A 24,113-nucleotide genomic window follows, 5' to 3' on the forward strand; every position below is an offset into this window, starting at 1 on the left:
TAGAAATACCAGTCACATCACCCATTTTACCATCGGGTTTCCAGTGTCATCTGTAAGCAAAAGAGACAGGATGAAGATAGCCTTCCAGCCCCTTCTACAAATAGGCACCTACCCAGCTAACTGGGCTTAGCTGAACAGCTTTGTGCCAGTTTACCCTCTTCCACCATGCTGGAACTTTCCCTAGGGACTCTCCTACCTGGCAAGGACCAGACGGAGCTGAACCTTTGCTAGATCACCTCTCACCCACAAAAACAGGCACAAAAGCCTACCCTAAGGTTTTCTGGTCCTTTCTCTGGGCACTTGATTACCTAAACAAACAGGCAAGCTTTGCAACTGATCAACAAACCTTCACATTTAAATTTCAAATACTTATTTCTAGTACTTAGCCTCAAATTTAGTGGAGGGAAAAACCAAATTTTCTGATGCCTTTTGCTAAGCCAGATAACTTGATTACAATGTAAGCAGCCTTGTACATTATAATACCAGATATTTTTCAAATGCAAATTACAAAATACTTAGAAAAATCTTTTAACTAGTTCCTCTTTAAAACAATGCAGTACTCTTTAAGATATTTGAAACGCCCAAACCTGATCATTTTTCTTGAAGTTTAGACTCAGATTTCCCATTTACCTTTTTGTGTTTCAAGTATAAACTCACCCATTGTTTTACACAGCATGCTGACAGTTTAATCTTGAATATGTGTGCTCACACACACATTCACACAGTCATACTCACAAAAATCTTAAAGTGCACAAAATTAATATCGGCCGTATATTTTCCAGAACTTTTAGTGTAAGAGATCTTTTGCCTATTTTACTCTTGCAGGTAACGACCAAGTTTTAAAGCAAAGCTTAACAAACCTTAGCTGGGACTCATTTTTCCAGAGCTTGTTTCTGATATCAGACACATTACCATAATACTTTCTGCAGAGGAAAGCTGGGTGGGAGTTCTCTGGAGCTGAATTTAGCCCACCCAGAGCGTGACTCTAGTCATTTTCCCAATTTGACTAGAACATTTTACATACCAATTTATACTGGGGCCAAATTTAAGCCTGGGGGAACCAAGATTGATGTCTGAGTCCTACCCCCAACTGTCTCCAGATTGTCACTTCAGCCAGGTTGTTAAGAAAAAGAAAACTAGACTAGGCTTGCAGTAGCTTTGCCTGACCTCTGCGTATCTCAACTGCAGCCTTGGGTGGGGCCATACCAGGCGGGTGAAACTTTTATTCCCCAGAAATGTCCAAATAAATAATAACAAAGACACAGAAAGCAAGGATGCATATTTAGGACTGGTACCAATTGCAAAAACAAAACAGGACAAGACAAGATACCTCAGGAAAATGCATTAAAAAAAAAAAAGACAGAGAAATAGAGACCTTTAAGTAACCCCCCAATTTTGATGGCATGCAACAAACTGTCAGAGTGACAGAAAGACCTTGGGGCCCTGAAATGTTTCAGCAGGCGCCTCCCCTGAGGAGATTTCCATTCCCTGTCAGCCAGCTGGCCGATTGCTTCAAGAAACCCAGATCTCTGACCCCATAATAATACAAACAGGCAACAGAGGAAACAGACAAACCCTCCTCCAAACAGAGGAGGCAAATGGGGGGGGGCGTGCCTTAAAGCATCCCCCGCTAAGCCCTCCTCCAAATGCAGGCAAACGGGGGCTAAGGCATCCCTTGACCTTCCTGGTCTCAAAGAGCAATATTGCATCCAGTACCCTTGGCTTAGACTTAAAAATGGTGTACCCATGCAAGTACAGATGGCCTGCAGACCTACAAACAGTGCACCTATACAAACACAAGGACACAGACTCAGACAAGTACAAACCCATGGGGTCAAAAACTTAACTCCCGAGGCTTTGCAAAGAACCCTCAATAAAACTGCTTCATTTCGACGTTAAAGCGTGGTTAGGGACTCTATTCCATATGAACCCCCAGAACTATGTTACCGGTCCGTGAATGAGCCCACCAACACAAATTTAGGACTTGAAGAAGTTTATTAAAGTGTTGCAGAAGCTGGCCAGCCAGGGACACAGTGCAGGCTTGGGAGCTAACTCTGTGACCAGGAGCAGGGGTGCAAATTGGGCTTATAAGGGTAAACAGGTTTGAGTTGTACGGTTCCATTAACATAACATCAGCTCTTTTGAAACAAAGGACTTACAATGGTAGTTACATGTTACTCCACTGGAGGTCCCCGGACATTCTTTGGAAAACTGACTGCAGTTTTATAGCATTCCTTAGTTCCCAGTAAGGGGTCAAATTCCTGACTCAGTTTCCTGACTTAGTCTAGGGGCTTTTTATTCTAAGGGACCCCCTACAATACCATCTTGGCATCCTGATAGAAGTTAATAGTAGATGTGAAATTCTGGAAAATCTAGACATTATAGAGGACATTCTTTGGATTGTAAACATGTCTTGAGTTGTAGGGCTCCAGGAAGCTCATGTTTCTCCTAGATAATTGGGGTCCTGATTGTCCCTTATTGTTTTCCTGGATAGTTGGTTTTGCCTATGTATAACATTTTTTTTTCAATGATGGGACTTGAACTCAGTGCCTGGGCTCTGTCCCTGAGCCTCTCAGTGCTCAAGGCTAGGGCTCTAACACTTGAGTCACAGCCTTACTTCCCTATATAAACACCTTTGTTAAGAGTTAAATATCCCCACCTGGTCTGCTCTGCATACCAGGACTGTTTCCTTAAGGCTATCTGGACTTTGTCTCCACCCCTAAGATTTTTGTTTTTAAATGCTAAGTGCTAGCTCTGTTTTGGGCTGCCAGTCTTAGAGACTGATAAAGACTCCAGATCTGATCTTTCATAATGTGACTTCGCCATTTTCTCATCTTACAACGGTTATGTTGCGTTGGTTGTCCATGTCCTGAGTTAATGTTTAAATAAAATCTATTTGGAGGGCTGAGAATGTGTCCTCCTAGTAGAACGCTGGCTAGCATGCATGGAGCTGGGCAATTCTTCACTACCACATACACAGAAAAAGCCAGAAGTGGTGCTGTGGCTCAAGTGTCAGAGTGCTAGCCTTGAAAAAGCTCAAGGACAGTGCTCAGGCCCAGAGTTTAAAACCCAGGACTGGTTTAAAAAAATTTAATAATAATAATACATAAATAGATAAATAAATTTAAAAAAATATGGGGCTGGGACAAGAAGTTTAAAGCAGTCTGTTTGCATGTAAAAGGCTAGAGTCCCTCAGGAAAGCCACCTGCTGGGCTCTGGGCTTCTCTGATTTGCTTCTGGGTAGGGATAGTCTCAAAAAGGGGAAGAATTTTTTTTTTTTTTTAATCTGATAGAGTGTGAACTCTCAGGACTTCTCTGATTTGCTTCTGGGTAGGGATAGTCTCAAAAAGGGGAAGAATTTTTTTTTTTTTTTAAATCTGATAGAGTGTGAACTCTCAGGACTCTGAGAGTCCTAGGCTCTGGTTGTATTTTCAGAGAGGCCATTTCTGAAAGACCTGCAGGACCAAGGTCCCAGGAGGCCTTCTGTCTTCAAAGGGGAATGTGGGGAGAAAAACAAAAGGATGACACAGACACATTTGCCTTAGATGGAGGCAACTCTGCATCCTCTCGGTATGTAGGCGTGCTCCAATCTTTAAAACTCTGCACAACTCTGTACAACAGCAAGGGCTAATGATAGTTCTAGTGCCACAAACCCAGAGTCCAGCATCCCAGGAGAAAGATCATGTGAATTATGAGTAAACATTTATAGAAACTGTTCAAAGACCTGGCTGTTGTGGGTTAAGCGATCTTCCTAGCTCAACCTCCCGAGAAACTGAGACTACAGACACTTGCCACTGCACCAAGTTTTATTTTTGTATTTATTTTTGTGCCTGTACGGGGGTTTGAACACAGGACATCATTCTCTTGCTTGGTTTAGTCCCTCAAGGAAAATGTTCTCCCACTTGAGCCATCCTTCCAGGTTTTGGTTGATTAATTGGAGATAAGAATCTCCGAGGATTTTTCTTACAGAGACCTCATCTTCCAGAAAAGCTGGGATTATAAGCATGAAGAACCAGCTCCTAACCGATTTTTTTCTAAATGGACTGAGGCGCATAGGAACATACAGGTTAAATAGCCCTTTCTGAGCTTACAGGAACTACCCACATACAAATCTGGCTTCCTTGTTGTTGTCTTTGTTATGGGGCCCGAGAATCAGCATACAGTGAGACCACTCAAATCACAGTCTACAGTGAGACCACTCAAATCACAGTCGTGAATGGAAAAGATGTTTTGTTGAATGAGAAATGGCGGATGCATCAGGATCATACCCAAATGGGAATCTCAAAATGCCATGCAAAGCTGTTTCTGCGGGTTACCTTTAAACCTGAAAGCCACCAGAATTTCCCCTTTGCCTAAGTATAGTGTGCTTTGTTTCTTGGAAAGTTGGAAAACTTTAACAAGACAGATAACAGGTCAGAAACCATCCAGAGACAAAGTAGGAGGTGCCTGCTGGTGAGGGGAAAGGGGGCTCTCAGTTACAAGTGGGGTAAAACAAGTTTGGTAACTACAGTAACTATAGGCCAAGCTGTGCAAAATCATAGAAGAGTAGAACAATACAGACAATTTCTGGTAAGAGATATGGCTAGTTACCTTCTGAAAAATATCTAGTTATAACAGACAATGTCTTACAAGTGTGGGTATACAGAGCACAACAGATTCTGAGCAAGTACACATTCAAAACAAGTTTAACAAGCATGACTACAGAACTTTTCAATAGGGGCTAGCTGGAAAACACTATTGGCATTCCAAGTAATAATGACAATACTAAAAATTAGAACAATCATTTGTTTACCCCCATCTCATCTTCAGTACCTGAGATATGAACTCAGGACCTTGCACTTGTTCTCCTAACTCAAAACCACTGAGCCATGCCTCCAACCCAACTTTTCACTGGTCGGGTTTAAGATCTCATGTGCCAAGATTGACCCTGATCTACCTATTTTCAGTCTTCCTTTTACCAATGGAATCATGGGTGTACTCCATTCTATCGCATTTCCATCGGAGAAGACATGGAACTTTTCTGCCCAGGCACAACAATCCTCTAATCTCAGCCTCTATGTAAACTGAGGTGATGGGCACCTGGCTCAATCTGGCCTGTTTTGAGATGGCACATTTGTGGGGGGAGACTGAGGGGTGGGGGATGTGGCTTAGTAGCAGAGTGCTTGCCTGGCATTCATGAAGCCCCAAGTTTGATTCCTCAGTACCACATAAACAGAAACGACCAGAAGTAGAGATGGGGCTAAAGAGGTAGAGCACTAGCCTTGAGCAAAAGAAGCTCAAGGACATGCCCAGGCCCTGAGTTCAAGCCCTCAGGACTGGCAAAAATAAATAAATAAAACACAAAACAAAACAACAAAGAAATCCAGGCGCAGTGGCTCACACCTGTAATCCTAGCTACTCAGGAGACAAATCTGAGGATCAAGGTTCAAAACCAAGCCAGGCACAAAAGGACCTGAGACTCTTATCTCCAATTAACCTCTAGGAAACGGGAAGTGGAGCTTGGCTCAAGGGTAAGGCAGTAGCCTTGAGCTGAAGAGTTCAGGGACAGCATCCAGGCAGAGTTCAAGCCCCATGCCCCATGCCCCCCCCCCCCCAAAAAAAACCCTAAACCAAACCAAAACAAAACAAACAAAGAAGTAAGTTGACAAACGGTTTGAAATAACTTCAAGGCAAATCCTTATGCCCAAGACCAGCAGGAAGCTCAAGCACCCATACTTTTCTTGAGGCCAGCAGCTTGAGAGACCATTGTTTTTGTTGTTTGCTTGTTTAGGCTTCTTGCCTGTCTGCCTTCCTTCCTTCCTTCATTCATTCAATGCCCGACCCCCACTATATTCTAATGTATCTGCTCTTAGAAGTCAGAAAAGGGGGACAACGGGATTTCAGAAAAGGCTATTCTAGCACAGTCCATACCCCAGCAGGAGGAAACGAGCCAGAAGACTGTGAAGGTAGGTGAAAGTGGGGTATGCCATCACTGATAGAAGCTCAGCTACATGGATGGAGAATAGGAAAATCAGCAGGCTTAGACAGGAGCGAGAGTTACAACTAACACAGTTTTCCTTTCTCTTTCTGTTCCCAATGTTCCAGAAACTAGATAAAACTTCCAAGAAACGTCCTCACTCATACAAACATTTAAGTAATTTTATGAAAGTGGCCTCATCCTTTAGAACAAATTTGGTTTCAGAAACAAAGTCCATGTAGTGAAACATATTTTCATATATATTCTCATAAGGCATGAAAAAATCCACTACAAATTTCACTGATAATTAGTTCTCGTATATTAATCTTTACGCTTATATTCCATGTCAATTACTCGAATGAATTTAAAGAATTAAACAGATGTGTAATTGCCTTGAAATTGAAGTATTAAAAGCCACTGAGAAATAATTAAGATGTCTAGTAAAGAGAGAAATAAATCGAACTTGAAGATAAAAGTCCTAAACTAAGCCATGTTCAGAAAGTGGCTCATGTCTATGATCCTAGCCTTGGTTCAAGGCTAGACTGGGCAAAAAGTTCACCAGACCACCACATCCAAACCAATAAAACGATGGGTATGTAGCACATCCTTGTCATCCTGCTTACATGAGAAGAGTAAACAGAAGAATGGTGGTCCAGACTAGCATGGGAAAAGAGCACAAAAAGGAATACGGGGTGTGGCTCCGGTGGTAGAGCCTAGCCTAGCAAGTAAAAGCCCCTAGATTCAAACTGCAGTGTCACCAGAAAATAAATTCTAAACTAGCCAGGTGTGTAATGCACCTGAAATCTCACATACTTAAGAGGCTGAAGCAAGATGAATAGTTGAATACCAAAGTTTGAGGTCAGCTTAAACAATATAGCATGAATTTATCTGAGAGAAAAAAAAAAAGCAAACAATGTAGGCACAGTAGCTCATGTTGGCTATCCTAGCTACTTGGATAAAAAGCAAGACCCTGTTAGAAAAGTACTAAAAGGAAAAGAGCTCGGGGTATAGTTCAAGTGGTAGAATACTTGTCCAGAGAAGCACAAGGTCCTGAGTGCAAACTTCCAATGAAACAAAAATGCAAAACGCTAAACTAAAAATACCTTTTCAAAAATCATTTAATGAGGAAAGACTAAAAAACAAATCAATGATTTTATAATTAATTGATTTAACACATATTCTGAATTCCTAGTGCTGGGAACAGGTTGAAGAGATGTGAAGCAAAGAAAAGGTGATGTAGCTAGCTCAGCATCAAAACACTTGTTCATATAATTAAAAAGTTAATAAACAAGCAAAACAAATAGTATATCAAATGGCACTGTCTGATCCCAAACCTCCACTTGAAAACATGTGTATACTACTCCATACTGCTACACCTTTCTGCTAGTCTTTACCTCACCTTCTAGTCATCTGCATAACTTTGAAGACTTTGCTTTCTGGTTTACTTACCTTTCCGTATGTATTCCTATCAACATTCCTGCAATCCCAGTACCCATATACATTTTTTGACACTATCCCTTGAGCTCTTAAGAAATCCTCATTTCAAACTACTGCCACACTTGAGCCACTTATTTCAACTGTCTCAGGTTAGATCTTTCTATCAGCAATAACTGCGACATCTCCAAAATCTCTACGTAGAGATCTCACACTCAAAATCACCTCTGACTAGCCCAGGTTTTTAACATTAGTACAACCACTTGAACAATTCTTAAATACATCTGATAGAAGAGATAAGAGTTCTTGTAACACAGCTTTGGGCTAAACCAACAAAAGGGAAAAAAACATGCTACACATCTCTCTCTAATATGTTGAAGATTAGCTATTAGAGAAAATCACATTCTGTTTGGATAACCATTCAACCAGGAAGCAACATAAACGCTCCTCTTATGGACAATCCTGCCTCAGGACTCTGCCTATTTCATGTTTTCTCATCCCATTTGGCCCTGGCAAATATAGGCTCAATGTAAATAATTATATTTGCTCTACAGGTTTTCTTTATACAGGACAAAGAAATCAAATATGGAAATACTGTTTATGAGTACAGGCTCTGACAGTGCGTAATTAAAAGAGGAAAAGATGAGGCAGATGCCGGTGGCTCTTGCCTATAATCCTAGCTACTCAGGAGGTCAAGAACGTGAGGCAAGCTCTTTATCACTAGGCCAAACTCCTGGCACCTGAGATTCTTATTTCCAATTAACTTCCCAAAAAGCCACAAGTTGAACTGTAGCTCAAATGACAGAGACTGCTAACCTTGATCAGGAAAACTCAGGAAAAGGACTCAGGCCATGAGTACAAGCCTCAGATCCAGCACATATACACATATACGCACATATAAATCAATCTCATTTAAGTGTAATGAAGCAATCCTTCAAAAGGTTCTAAGACAGGCCCTCATGGCTCATACTTATAATGCTGCCTACTCAAGAGGCTGAGATCTGGAGGATCTCTGTTTAAAGTCAACCTGCCCCAAGTAATCAGAGACTCATCCCCAGTTAATCAGCCAAAAGCTGGACTGGAGGCATGACTCAAGTGGTCGTAAGCAAGAAAGTCAAGAGTGAGAGGCTCTTAATTCAACCTACAGTAACAGCACACATTAAAACAACAACAAAAACACTACTTACTAGGTACCGGAGGCTTGTGTCTGTAATCCTACTCAGGAAGCTGAAATTTGAGGATCGTGGTTCAAAGCCAGCCAGGGAAAGAAAGTCCATGCAAGACTCTTGTCACCAATAAACTACTCAAAAAGCCAAGAGTGGTGCCGTGGCTCAAGTGGTAGAACACTAGCCTTGAACAGAAAGCTCAGGGAGAGTGTGCAGTCCTGGAGTTCAAAAAACAACAACAACAACAACAAAAAATACTAACAAATAAAAGACTCACCAATGACTTAGATTGTTTAAGGGCTAGATAACTTAAATGTTCCTAACTTTATTAGTGTTTGTTGTTGTTTTTGTTTTTGCCAGTCCTGGGGCTTACACTCAGGGCCTGAACACTGTCCTTGGGCTTCCTCAAAGACAATACTCTACCACTTAAGCCACAGCACCACTTCTAGCTTTTTCTGTGCATGCAGTACCGAGGACTAGAACCCAGGTCTTCATGCACGCTAGGCAAGCACTCTACCACTATGCCAAACTCCCAGCCCAATGAGTTAGTATTTTAAATGTTGTGACGAAGAGCAATTATGAATGAAAATTAGATAAAATTACTCTTAACTTTTCAAATTTAATAGAAAAATCTCATGGCCAAACAATAATATCTGAGTTTTAAAACAGAGCAATTAGCTTTAAGACAGAGATGACACAATGCTTTGTGTGTCTGTGCATTTGTATGTGTTACGGTCCTACAGCTTGAACTCAGGGAACTGCGCCCAAACATTTTTGCTCAAGATCACCACTCTATCACCTAAACCACAGATCCACTACCAGAGTTTTGATGTTTAATTAGAGGTAATGGTCTCAGGGACTTTCTTGCCCTGGCTATCTTCAAATCAAGATTCTCAGATTTCAGCTTCCTGAGTTGCTAGGATTGCAGACATAAGCTGCTGGCACCAGGGTAAAACAACGTATCTTTTTCATCATTAGTGTTATTTTCAGGATATTAAGGAAAAGAGACTAGTGTAAATACTAAATAAAATCTCTGTACAGAGTGATATTAATTATTAAATATTAGTCAGAAAATGAAAGTTGTGCGGTAAAGTGATAGAACTTTAGCTTTAAGCACAAATGCTCGGGACAGCTCCACACCGAGTTCAAGCCCCTTGATCAACAAAAAGTTAGTCTCTAGGCAAAAGCTATTAAAACAAACAAACAAATATCTCAGATTTCTATAACAAAGCTATTTTGCATGCCAGACACTGGTGGTTCACACAATGCTAGCTACTCGGGAGGCTAAGATGTGAGAATCGAAGTTCAAAGCCAGCCTGGGCTCTTACCTCCAATTAATCGCCAGGAAACCAGAAGTGTCACTGTGGCTCAGTTTTAGAGCGCTAGCTTTGCACAAAAAAGCTCTGAAACAGCATCAGGCCAAAACTACCTTGTAAAAATTAACCTTCTAGGGTGAGAAGTTTGGCTTAGTGGTCAAGCAAGTGCCTGCATGCACGAAGACCCAAGTTCGATTCCTCGGTACCACGTACATAGAAAAAAGCTTGAAGTGGTAGTGTGGCTCAAGTGGTAGAGCCCTAGCCTTGAGAAAGCCCAAGGACAGTGCTCAGGCCCTGAGGTCAAGCCCCAGGACTGGCCCCCCCCCAAAAAAAATTAACCTTCAAAAACAATGAACTATATATATAGCTTATGGGTAGAGGTGGTAGGGAAAACTAGGATGTAGCAGTGAAGGAATGACACTGTCCAACAAGAAATGTACTCATTACTTGATTTACGAAAATAGTAATCCCTGTGAATATCACCTTTATAATAACAATAAAATTAACACTCAAAAACAGCAATTTAGCAAAATATAACAAAAACTTAAAAATGTAAAAATTAGTCTACAAAACAGATCCTGTGAGTTGGCCAATAAAGAAATGACGTCAACAGTATTAGTGCCCATCTACTCAAACTGGAAGGGAAGAATAAGGACATATAACACACTGGTTAGCTCGGAGTTAGATCATACTCAACAAGGTTTTTGCAGAGACCTGACAAAAACATTTTGCAAAGTAATTACTGGTTAGTTTCAACAAAACATTTTCAGGTGCAAACCCAGGCAGGTCTACGATGAAGGAAAACGAGCTCATTTTTGGAGCATGGGAAAACATAAGCAAAGAACACCGCCAGACAAAGCACCTCTCAATGAAAGCAAGTTCACACTGGAATGCAGGCCTGCTAACTTCATGTCTACGTCCTCTCTGTCCAGATCGCTTACAGTACTTTCTTTCCACCCACAGGAACATCAATCTTCCTCAGCAGAGCAAGTGCATTTCCCTGATAAATAACAATGACATGTAGAGACATAGAAACAGTCATTGTTTAAAGCTCAAGATAGTTCTTTTATTTGGTCTCTACTTTTCCATTCCTTCCCTTGACAAACTGTTCAAATTTTCATCACCCTTAAACAAAAACAATCCTTTCCCGTGCTATCCCACTTAATCTGACTTACAATGTCATTCAACAATGGCTGTCATTCAACAATGACTTTCATTCAACAATGACTTTCATGTTGCCAAATCCTGTCACTTCACCAACATCACTGGATTTTACATTTGTGATTTTACTTTGTGATTGTATTTTTCAGTTCTTCTACCCTTTCCTCCACAGGGTCTAGCTCTCCCATCCCATCCCCAAAATCTTTCCAATTCATCCTCAGTGCAATCCAAAATCACACTCCTGATTATCAGCATATGAAACTGAGAATGCAAACTCTTAAGGGGCCACCTACCAGCAATATATTATCACTGCATCTGGGAAATGACAAAAAAAACTTGCCCACGGGTTTCTGTGAACTATCAGATGCCATACAGAAACCTGTATGTATCTTCTCTTGGTTTCCATAAAGAGTCAGTAAAAAGTTAGAAATTGGAATTGGGAATATGGCTTAGTGGTGCTTGCCTAGCATTCCTGAAGCCCTGGGTTTGATTCCTCAGAGAAAAAGCTAGAAGTGGCGCTGTAGCTCAAGTGGTAAGAGCACTAGCTAGCTTTGAGCCACAGCTCAGGAACAGCGCCCAGGCCCTGAGTTCAAGCCCCAGGAATGGTTAAAAAAAAAAGTTATAAATTACAAGGAATAATACTTCCAAATCAACTAGAAATATGTTTGAGTAAAATTCAGAGACATTTATAGTACATGTTATATCACCAGCATTACTACTGAAGAAACTTTTTGAGTCCCACAGATTAGTAAGAAAAACCCAAAGAGTGGGAGTGGGCCTGAACAAGATGACAGGCCAGGAAGCTGGGCAGTAGGTCCAGCAGTAACATACACATTCTCCAATTCAAGAAGAGAGAAAAATGGTTTAAAAGACTTCCTATTGTATTCATAGAGCCAGGCATGATGGTACACAGTAATAGTCCTTGCTACTGGGGAGGACGGAGCAGGAGGACTACCTGAGCCCACGACTTCAAGACCAGTCACTAAACCAAGACCTCATCTCAAACGAGCTAATGACACAAAACACTGCTTAGCTTTTAAATCTTGTGTCCAGTTCAGAAAAGTTGTGTACTCTTCAAGCCACTCTGTCAAGCACCTCAGTTTTGAGGAGCTTTCAGCAACAGGACCAGCAGGTAGTCCAGACCCTCTATAATAAAGCTCGCAGGTGGGGTAAGATCTCAAGTAAAAATCTACATAGGGAGGGAAAAGGTGAAGTGGCATCATTTCTTTCTTCTGGGATGTGGAATTATTTGAGGGTTTTTAAAATAATGTATGCCAAAATGTACTTCCTGAGCATGTAAAGGCTTTATGTACAGATCATTTTAAGAGCATGTACAAGAAACTAACCGCAGAAATGCCCACAAGATCACAAGTACTTAACCGAAGATAAAAACAGAAGATATATTTTTCACTATGTATACTTTAATATCTCTCAATGTTTTATTTTGTTTTTGTCGGTCGTGGGACTTGAACTCAGAGTGCCATCTCTAAGCTGTTCTTCTCAAGGCTAGTGCTCTACTATTTTGAGCTACCACACCAGTTCCTGTCTGTAAATGTTAAACCAAAAACATGAGTTATTTTTTTTAAAGTATTCTTTAAAGCCTTTAAGTCCACAGGATAACAGAAAAAAAACCTAGGCAAGGATAGTGATGTAGAACATACAAATAATAAAGTAAGTGGGTTGAATCCTCCTCCCCAAACATACTCTATTAAAGAAAACAAAAGATCTTTTGAGTAAAATCTGGCTCCTCTCCTTTATTCAAACTGTGTGGGTTTGCAAACTGAAGTCTGCAAATTGAGACCAAAAACTGCTTGGGGCCAGGATGTAGAGCAGTAGTAGTGCAGTTCCTAGCTTGGCACAAGGCCCTGGGTCCTATCCCCAATACCTAAAAACATAAATACAATTCTGCTCTGATCAACTGAGCACTGATCTAGACCTAGAGCTTTTCTACTTAAATAGATCAATGTATAGACTTTCATAGCCACAGCTTCATTTTAGTTCTAGGGATGGCATAATCAACTGGCCAATACCACAGGCCAGACCTGTTCTGATTCCTGCTCTGGCACTGTCCACTACAGTAACCATACCCAACTCTTCTTTGCCACCCCCACCCCCTCAATTTCATTGTACTTAAAAATCCCAGTTCAGTCAATGGCACCCAGTCCCACAGTCATTTCTGACATTCAGGGAAAAATATCCAGCACTCTCAAGAATACTGGGGCTCCCCACACAAATTTATTTCTTACAGCTGCAATCTCCAGAATGATTTCTGAATCCTCTCAAGAGTACTGAGCAGGTATTCTATTACATGATAAATCCACATCAACCTGTCTCTCTCTAAGCCTTTGAATCCCTTCCTTCAACAGTATACCAATGCAGTTCTGGCTTTGTAACTCTCAATTTCATTTAGCTTAGCTTCAACCAACCTCTAAACTGCTGGAGCCTACACTTCTGAGTCTAGAAGCTCTACCCGAAGGGTCCTTATCAATAAATTCTGTCTAATCTAATCTTTCTAGTCTTTCCTAAACTATCTACAGCCTTAAGGTCCATTCCCACAAGAACTGTCCGAGGTTCCTGTGTCTATGGTGAAACTAGTCTTTTGGATTGGAATGTACCTCCTCCTGACTTACCCATCACAAACCTCCAAGAGTAATGGTGGGAAGGTTCTGCCCAAAAGGAGGCCAGCAGCAGGGGAGGTGGCCAGATAGGTTACTCCCTGTGACAACAGGCAGCACAGTAGCCCTCCAGCCCCCACCTAACTCAACCTCCTAACCAAGTGCCTGCCTCCAGGTCCATTTTTAAGAGTCTGTTCCTTTCCAATCAACCTTCTCACTACTCACAAATTGGAAATTTTGTCTGCCTATCTTTAAGGGTAGTCCCTGAAAGAACACCTGGGTCTCTTGGGGGAGAGAGAGGAACTTAAGCTGGGACTTTGCTGAACTACATTTCCCAGAATCCCCTTCCTCACATGCTTCTGGCTTGGGCAGGCCCTAAGAGTCTTCTGTAGCAGGTGGAGGAGGAAGGAGGAGCAGTAACTTTGTGCAATCATTTCTGGGGCCAATTTCTGACTCACCTCTCCCCCCAACTAGCTCCTGAGCTAGATGTATTCAGTTCAACCAAAACCAGAGATAATCAGAACTAGCACAGTTTTCCCCTCACCTGCCCAAGGCTTCCAGCTCATTCTTCCCTATACTGTACTCACCTTCCTTTCCCAAGTGTCCACTCTCTTCACTTCAAAGTCCAGTATCAGACACAAAGACCACAGTTTAGCCCACTCATAGCCTGTGTAAACTCAACTGACTGTACCAAGTCCTTTAAATAACACACTGTTATAAATAGGTTCTCCAAGAACCACTGGAGTCACAACGATAGACACAAAAATGAAGAACTGTCTCAGCAAGGCAAAATTTACTTCTGCAGAAGAGTATGCCATCAGCTAAAAACTTGGCAAGCAAGCACACAGTGCAGGCAAGCTGCTCCCCTATTTATCCCTAAGGCAGCAGGCCCTGCCCCTCTGCTCAGGCTGGCTGAGCTCAGGTTCACAATCTGCTGGTGACTAGCTAATCTGAATAGGATAAAATATGTTTACATAAGGTGACTTCTGAAATAACAAACAGTGTACAAGTAATCTGAAAACATACCCATACTCTCTACTATTTCTATTTACTTTTTCTTGTTGTTTGTCCTGGGCTTAATGTGGGACCTGGGTGCTGTCTCTGAGCTCTTTTGCTCAAGGCTAGAGCTCTACCTCCTGAGCTACAGCACCACTGTTTTCTGGTGGTTAATTAGAGATAAGGGTCAAGAGTTTTCTGCCCAGGCTGGCTTCAAACCATAATCCTCAGATCTCAGCCTCCTGAGTAGCTAGGATTACAGGCATGAGCCTCCAGTGCCTGGCACCTCTACTATTTCTTGAACAACCAGGTGTGTTTTAATATCACCTTGAAAAGAAACCAATTTTACATTTCAAACCCCTTTTCCTTAACAAGAGCCAAGCCACCAGGCCAAAGCAGGAACTTTTGAGCAATATGCGCTGATAGAAAAAGACAGTTTTCCTCATAATATACATCCATGTGTTTACATACCCTAGTAGTTCTATTTCTGACTGAATTCAATGTAATACTGAAAAGAAAGAAAAAAAAATACAGGGCTTAGGGTGTAGTTCAGTGGTTATTTGCCTAAGCATGTGCAAGACCCTAGGTTCAATCCCCAATATTGGGAGAGAGAGGAGCCAAAACAGTAGCTAATGTTTCCTAAATAATCCCAGGACAGCTACCTGAAGAACAGACCAACAAACCATTCAAATGCTCAGTTTCCTGAGCATTTCACCCTACCCTTTTTTGCAGGGCAACTTTAAAAAGCAGTTTAGGAAGGTCAAGAAATAAAATCTCAAGAACTTCAGGAAACTGGTATTTGTAACAGGCAGTGGGCACCAGTGAAGATCAATCTCTCCACACAAAAAGAAATGATGGGGCCTACCTGGCGCTGGTGGCTCATGCTATAATGTTAGTTACTGGGGAGGCTGAGGTCTGAGGCTCACAGCCCAGGCAAGAACGAATGTCTGTGAAACTCTTACCTCCAATTAAGTATTAAAAAAAAAAAAAGCTAGACACAAAGCTGTGACTCAAGTGTACAACACTAGACTTGAGCAAAAAAGTTAGGGACAATGCCTAAGTACTGAGTGCCAGCACAAACATATTTAAAACAAACAAAAATAGGGCAAGGGAAAGGAAAAATATCAAGATCCTGGGAGGAGGAGAGGACAGTGAGCTCAGAAAGGCCCAGTAAAGCTGGCGGTAAGAAAGCAGAGAACACTGCTATGGGTAGGACCTAAGGAATTACAGTCCTCCCTCACCCATGGTTTCACTTTCCATTTTCAGTTAGCAATGGGGTAAACGCAGACTGAAAATAGCAAGTGGAATAATTCAAACCTTTCAGTTGTATACGGTTTTGAGTAGCATGATAGATGTATCCTGTGCTACCTTCTCTGCCCTGCTCAATTATATTCTGTCCAGGGTGACCATACTATGTACACTACTGTGCTACTTGGCACTAGTATGTGTACATAGTAAGTCTACCTGGGCTGTCAAATCCACTGCTGGCAGAATCTAAGTACATGCATCCAACCAATTCTTATTTTACTTAATAACGACCCTAAAGTAAAAGGAACGGTGATGGGGGGTGGCAATCTGGACATGCCAAACAAAGAGAACTGTAAAAATAACAGCTCCTTTAGTGAAGAGGCAAAAGTTCTAGAATTAAGAAATGAAGAAAAAAAAAATCATGTGCCAAAGAACTACAGTAAGAATTGACACTCAGTAAATTGTGAACAAAAAGAAATTCATGCTAAGTTTGTGGTCACAGCTCACTTGAAAAGTGACAACCCTAGAGCAAGTTAAATGCCTAGGAAACATGAAAAAGACATTGAATTTGGTGAAAAACAAACAGAAGGTAGTAGTACTATAGCACAAGGTAGTAGAGCACTAGCCTGGAGTAAAAAAGTTCAAGGGCAGTGCCCAGGGCCTAAGTCCAAACCCCATGGCCAACAAGAACAAAACCATTGAGCCTGGTTTGGTGCCAGTAGCTCAAACCTACAATCCGAACTACTCAAGAGGCTGAGATCTGAAGGCTCTCAGTTTGAAGCCAACCCAGGCAATAAACCAGCAAAAAGCTGGATGTGAAGGTGTGGCTCAAGTGGTAAAATTCCAACTTTGAGCAGAAAAAGCCAAGTGAGATCACGAGGCTCTGCGTTCATTAACTTCTGACATTAACAAAATAAAGGATGTACCTTTTGCCAGAGAACCTCACCAACTAAAAGCTTTTATACATACACAAATACAAAGCAATACATGCACAAGGTTCACTGCAGCAAAACTGTTTATAAGAGCAACAGAACATAAACTACCCAACTATTCATCTCTAAGAAAAAAGTTATAATAAGCCGAGTAAATAAGTAATAAAGTAAGCCAGCCAGTGGCTCACATTTGTAATCTTAGCTACTCGGGATGTTGAGATCTGAGGAGCGCAGTTTGAAGCCAGCCCAGACAGAAAAGTCCATAAGACTCTTATCTCCAAATAACCACCACAAAACCAGAAGTGAAGCTGTGGCTCTCAGTGGTAGAGGACAATCCTTGAGCACAGAAGCTTAGAGACAGTGCCCAAGCCCTGAGTTCAAGCCCTAAGACTGACACACACACACACACAAAAGAAGGTTGCAAGCAGAGCTTTCTGAAATACCAGGATTTTGGGGGATGATAGAAGGGGAATGATGGGGGAAACTCAATCAAATAAATGAAGAAAATAAATTCTAATTTTTGTGTCCAATCATGTAAAGATAAAAATAAAAATAAATTAAATGTTCTTTTTTATAAGAAATACCAGAATTAGCCCTTCCTCAGCATCCATGATTCTATCACCTGTGCCAGCACCACATAGCCAAAGTCCTAAGGTGCTACAAAGGGGTAGGTAGCATTTGCATACAGATTACACAAATCCTTTCACATATTTTACACCACCTCCAGCTATCTTAAAATCACCAATGCAGTACAAATGCTATGTATCGCATTGGTTAGGAAATCATGATAAGAAAAATTAATCTTTGGTTCCTCACTACAGATACATTTTCTTCCAAAAATATTTCCAACCTATGGTTGGTTGAATCCTGGGATAGAAAACCCATGGAAACAACTGTTAGTTAACTAGGCAACTGTTAGTTAATAGAAAGAAAAGATGTGTGGCATAAGAAAGAGAAAGAAGTGTGTGATTTTATTTGCATAACTAGAAACCCCAGAATAGTGTAAGAGCAAGAAGAGACTTAAGGGAAACAGAGGGCAAGGACTGTGACTCCCTAAAACAGTCCTGCTTTCTGAATTGCAGAAATACCCACATAAGTATTTTACATGGTGAAAAAGTACAATGAAAACTAAAAGCAGGATGAACATGGCCATGCATATCTATTCTCTCAGCACTTGTGAGACTGAAACTGGAGGATTTCAAGGGAATTCAAGGTCAGCCTGGGAAATGTAACAAGACCTTGTTCTCAAAACCAAAAGGCTAAAATTTTAAAACCAGTTACTCAGGAGTCTGAGATCTGCTGATCATGATTCAAAGCCAGCTCAGGCAAAAGGAGATTCTTATCTCCAGTTAACCTCAAGTAAGCCAGAAGTGGAGTAATGCACTAGCAAAAGGAGCAAAAAGAGCCCAGGGATAGCACCCAGATTCAGAGTTCAAGTTAATTTTTGAACCATGAGTCTACAAGGGTCCTGAAAAGAGAGAAAGCAACTCAACACCCTCTGGGGGGGCGGGGTGTGGGGGACTGTAAGCAGAAAAAGAAGTATCTGGCCAGGTGTTGGTGGTTCATACCTATAATCGTAGCTACTCAGAAGGCTAAGATCCGAGGATTGCAGTTCAAAACCAGCTCGGGCAGGACAGTCCGTGAGATTCTTACCTTCAATTAACCACCAGAAAACAAGAAGGGGCACTGTGGCTCAAAGTGGTGGAGTGCTAGCCGCCTCCCCCTCAGCCACCCGCCCAGCGCCGAACAAAGCGTGGGGGAAGGGGCCGAGGAGCCGGGAAAGGGGCCCGGGGAACAGGGAAAGGGGCCCGGTGGGGGGGGGGCGGCCGCCATGCTGGCGGGGGCGGCAGGGACCGGGTGGGGGCGACCAACAAAGGAGCGCGCGCCCGCCCCAGGCCCAGCCCGTTGCGCCCGGCCCGCCATTCCCGACCGACAGGGGGCGCTAAGGAGCGCCGCCCGCGGACAATGCGCCCGGGGCCCGCGCTCACCTGAGTCCCCAGACCACCGCTGCACCCAGCGCCCGCGCCCTTCGTGGTGCACGCCTGACCCGTACATCTCACCTGCCGGCCACCGAGGCCGCAGTCCGCGTGCCCCGAAGGTCCGCCGTGGCTCGCTCGCGCTCCCGCCGGCCCAGCCCGAGCCAGACAGCTCCTCCCGACCCCCCCACCTTGCCGCGGCCGCCGCCCGCCCTCCCAGCCGCCACGGCGCACGCGCACTGCGCCCGCCGAACTGCGACGGCCGCGCCGCCCCGGCGCCAGGCGCCGTCAGTCGTATTACGCATGGGCTTGGAGGGGTGTGGCTAGTGGAGAGGCGGGGCCTGGCACCGCTCACCTGGAGGGCGGGGCGCGGGCCAGGAGAAAGCTAGGTGCGCGCTGCAAATCCGCCGGAGCTCCGCACAGCTGAGAGCTCGAACCCTGGGGGGAGCCCTCGTGGGCGCGGCTTCTCCGGGAAGCCTGGCTGGGTTTTGTTTTCGCGCAGGAGGAGGGCTTTCCAAAGATCTGTGTCCTCTTTTGTCCAGGGACGTCGGCAACCCGGTCCTCGCTCTCATGAAGGTGGGTCACATGGCACGGCCGCGCGCAGGAGTGGTGCTCTCGGAACCACGCGGAGCCCCCCGCGCAGCTCGGCTCCCCTCGTCCGGATGCGGGGGCTTGGCGGGATGCGAGCCCTTTAAAAGAATAGATTTGCTCCCCGCGACTGCCTCGGAGAGAACCGTCCTCTCCACCGCAGTGCAGAGGGGCCGGGCGGCGGCGGCGTGACCGCCACCGCGCACCTCGCTGCTGCCTCCGGGCAGGAGAAGCGCCCAAGTCCCAGCCCGGGCTGCGGCTTCTGCCAAGCCAGACACGGGCTTTCTCCAGCCTCCATCCATCGCAGAACCCACTCAGCTCACCTTGCCAGGTTAGGAGCTCGGAATGCCCGCGATCGCCCGCAAATGCATCGGACTTGGGCGGCCACGAGGACGCCTTTGGGGGGAATATGTTGTTCTTGCTCGTGTGCAAGCCAGGGGGGAGAGCGTCATGGATGGGTTTGTATTCCTGCGGAGTGGAAGGAGAGGGACGTGGAGGCCGAGTCTGCCTCTGAATCCAGCCTGGCTCTGTGTCTCCTTGCCCTCTTAGCCCCTTGTCCGGAGCCAGCGGGTCACCGACCTGTTTTCCTCGAGTACATGTCTGCGCTGCCACATCTTAATAAAGCCGCCTCCCACAGTGGTGTCAGGTCATGTTACAAGCCGTTATTGGAAAGCACTTGAGACACGCCAACCGACAGCACCATTGTGCAGTTAGCAATGCTTTGGGGGGATTTTACTGGTACCTCCCTTCCCCCCAAAATAAGATTGATAGGTACTGACACTAATTAAAGTGCTTGTCTCTCCCATCACATGTTTGGCAGGCTCAGGATGGGCTAGTTTCAATACACAGATACAACCAGTCCATCTTGAGAAATAGGTGTCACTTGGTGTGTTTAATGCGGTGGCGGAGTATCTCAGCAACCGGGAAGGGTATACTGGGAAGAAGGCTAGTGAGAATACCTGCATGTCAATGGTGAGAACGCCTTGGGTTTCTCCATTCAACATTATTGACGTTTTGAGCTAGATAGGTATAGAAGGCTGGCCTCCAACTCAAGATTCTACAGCCACAGGCTCCAGAATGCTAGGATTCCCTGATGAATGGCTTTTTCAGAAGATTGTCCTGTGTATAGTGGGATATCTGGCAGCGTCCCATTAGAAGCCAATAGTAAATCCCCTCCCCCAACCCCTGATTTAAATTAACTACTTTCCCATCCGGAAGCCCAAAGGACTATCAGGAACTTGGGATATTCCCCAGCACTGTGGCTCATGTCTGTAATAAACCTGCCTACTCAGAAGGCTGAGATCTGAGGATCATGGTTCAAACGCAGACAAGAAAGTCAATGAGACTCTTATCTTCAGTTAACCTCCACCACACACACACTCGCATGTGCGCGTGCGCGCGCGCACACACACACACACAGACACACACACACACACAGCCAAAATAGAGCTGTGGTTCAAGTGGTAGAGCACTAACCTTGAACAAAGACAGCACCTAGACTCTTACTTAAAGCCGCAGGACCACTCAAGAGTCTGAATGCAATATCCAGTAACACGAAGTCATAATGCTGGATGGAGTCAATATCATTTCACCAATTACCGTCAGAAAAGGATATATTCAAAAGCTATGATTGTCCAAAGGATTTTATAACATCCCTATATTCCTGCCAAAAAAAGTATATATTTAAAATAAATTGAGGTGAAGTGAGAGAAAACCCAGATAAGTCTAGATTGAGAAGCAATAATAACACAACTAAACTGATCTATTAAAAAGTCAGTATCAGGAGATATGGGCATTGGACCAAAGAAGACCACAGCAAAGTCCATCAGCTGATCCGAAGGAAAAAGCTGAGATTTGAGGATTAGGGAACTTTCTATGTGGACTTTGTAAATATTGGAGAGTATTATTAAATTCCTCAGCTTCGCCAGGCACCAGCAGCTTCTGCCTGAAGTCTAAGCACTTGAGTCTCAACTAATGGTGTACCAGGATAGACAGTGGAAGAGAAAGTGGAAAAAAAAATATGAAAAGAGACTCAAAAGTTAAAAACAGGAAGTAATCTGAAATGGCATTTAAGTTCCCCTCCTACCACATCTTTTTCTGGTCTTTCAATTAATATTGCCATAGATGAAAGGAGCTGTCTAAATCTACCTGCTCCTTTGAAATGGTAAGAATCTGGGAATTCTTGAATGGATAAAGGCAGAAAAAATGAAAGGAATGTCTGGCAAACAAGTTCTGAAGGTTACCTGGAGTAGGCCTCACCTTTCTTACCCACTAAGGATTAGGTTGCTAGACTGACCAGTATGAAAGCTACAGGTTGGACCTGCCATTTTGAGTCTTTAATCTGCATTTCCTTCATGAGGAGCTGGAAACATTTCTCCATTTCTTTGTACTTTAGCTTGTCATACTGTAAGAGACAACCTAAAAGGCTTTTCCTGGGCTGTGTGAATTAACTAAAAGTCCCTCAGCTTTGTATCTGTAGGTGAAGGGACCCCTTTCTTGACTTCCCCAAAAATCCATCCCCTATAGGCATTTCCTGTCTTCATGACAAAGGAGTACTTGACTCAAGGGGAGCTGTAAATTCCCTGATAACAGCTCACTTTACAAGAGCAGCTTAACCAGGTGGAGTTACCAGAATTCCTCCCCCACTCTACCCCCCTTGGCCTGCCAGGAAGCTCCCTCCTTTTCCTTTATCATCAAAGCAGTGCGTCACAAGCCCACCTAGATGATAGGTGAGTTCAGACAGCAAAAGTGTCAGTGGTTGCCCCAGCCATCACTCAAGTATGTTAAGATTCCATTGGCCACCTGTGTGTGGCCAAGCCCAACCACATGGCTGGTGGCCTATAAAAGTAGCCTGTAAGATTAGGCCGGGTCGCTCGCTCACTCACATCTTAGAGATGGCCCTGACCGGTAAGTATGATTCTCGATGCTAGGCGCAGAATAAAACTCTGTTTGACTTCTGCTTTTGTATCTTACTTGTTCCTTTGATCACAGACCCTAATATTGGGGGACCCTAACAGTAGGGTTTTTTGTTTGTTTGTTTGTTTTTGCCAGTCCTAGGGCTTGAACTCAGGGCCTGGGCACAAGCATTGGACTTTCTCAAGGGTAGCACTTGTACCACCTGAGCCACAGCACCACTTCCAACTTTTTCAGTGTATGCAGTACCAAAGAATCAAACTTTGTGCATGTTAGGCAAGCACTCTCCCACTCGTGGCCCCGTATCTGTGGTCTTTGAGCTATTCTCTACTGCAGTGCCTTTACAATCACCTCGAGCTCCAGGAAAAAGAACATAGATAAGCATCTTGTGTGGAAGGCAACCTGTCCCTCAAACAGGTGATATCTTTAAAAAAAAAAAAAAAAAAAAAAACATCTAGAAATAACAGCCAAAAACTCAGGAGGTCGCTCACCAGGCAACTTCTTCCTGTTCCCATTCCAGTAGTGGAGTGATAACAGTTCTCTGAAACTCCTCCAAGACTGAGCAACTAGTCAAGCAGGCCATGCCTGTGTCCTGGGACTATTTTTAACTATACAACCCTTTCCCACCGCTCTATCCCTAATTTTCCTCTTTTCCCCTAATGCCAATGTCTGTACCCTTGAAGACAGCTGAAGAAGTACTAAAGTGCTGTCTTCCCACGGCTGTCATGTAATAAATCTGTGTCCTTCACCATGTTTCTGTTTGACTTAAAGAGGGTGAGCGAGTGCATCTAATCTGGAGTTTCTGGACCTCGGGCCTGGGAATATTAACTAGAAATCTGATTTCAATATTAAAATAAATCCCTTTTGAAATATTCATTTTGTGAGACTCCTTTTATGTGGGACACTCTGAAGTGTTTTTCCTGAGTGGATCTCAAAAACCTGTGGTTTTTCATGGAAACTGAGGGAAGCTTCCACCCATTCTTAAGTGACAACCTCAAAGAAGCCTTCCCTGACCTCACTTCATTTCCTTTCACTATGTCCTATTGAAACAAGAAGACTGAGTCTAACCATTGCCATCTTGGCTGTGTGGTGGATGGTAGGGAATTGGTTTAAGTGGCATCATCTTATCTTCATGATAGAGGAAGGCCAAGTCCCATCTCCCAGGTGTGGGGGTACCTGAAAGCTGGGGCAGGGACTTGAACCATAGGTTACAGGACCCATCAGACCTATGCCTACCTGTGACCCTGACCCTATTTGAGCCCAGACCAGCTTAGGTGCCAGTACACCATACCTCATATCTCCTGTCCCTCCTCCGGTCACTATGGTTTCTCACTTCAGCTCTGTATTGGGATGGATCTGGTTTGTTGGTGTTTTTCTGCTCTTTCTTTCCTTCTCCCATGGCTCAGTTTCAAAGAGTGTTAAGTGTATTCAAGGAAGCTGCATGTCTTTGTGACAAGAGTCTGTTTCTCGTGACTGAATTCTGATATAACAATGTAGTTGTTATTACACTAGTATGGTCTGTTTACCAGCTCCCTAGAATCCAGTAGGTTTCAACACTGTTTGCCATAACTGAATGCATCATTTATCTAGGAATGTGGATTTATTACATACATCTTGTGAAGGGTCTCAGATATCAGGACAAGGTAGAATTTAAGCTATTTAACAGCATTCTAAAGTTCTTTGTAGACCTTCACACATATGAAGGAGTCTCATAGTAGAGAACAACTGAACTACAGTACAACTTTCAGGGTAAACATTGTAGAACCAGCCAGGCACTGTATAGAGAATTTAATGGGAAAATGATTTATTTTT

The 24,113-nt window shown here is 43.5% G+C and overlaps 1 long non-coding RNA gene across 3 annotated transcripts in view; it reads right to left on the reverse strand.

Moving 5' to 3' along the window:
* Positions 1-5,904: 5,904 nt before the first annotated feature.
* Positions 5,905-24,113, reverse strand: part of LOC150065162 (uncharacterized) — a 59,162-nt gene continuing 40,953 nt past the window's right edge. The window contains exon 4 of one of the 3 annotated variants that reach the window (XR_016534912.1): positions 5,905-5,986. This is a non-coding gene — a long non-coding RNA (uncharacterized LOC150065162). Of the gene's footprint in view, positions 5,987-8,718; positions 8,775-10,536; positions 10,873-24,113 lie in introns of those variants that run through there. The other 2 variants (XR_016534911.1, XR_016534910.1) reach the window with 2 other exon arrangements.

This window comes from Megascapheus bottae, chromosome 3 (genome assembly GCF_031878675.1).
Source record: "Megascapheus bottae isolate mThoBot1 chromosome 3, mThoBot2.hap1, whole genome shotgun sequence".
Taxonomy (NCBI): Eukaryota; Metazoa; Chordata; class Mammalia; order Rodentia; family Geomyidae; genus Megascapheus; species Megascapheus bottae.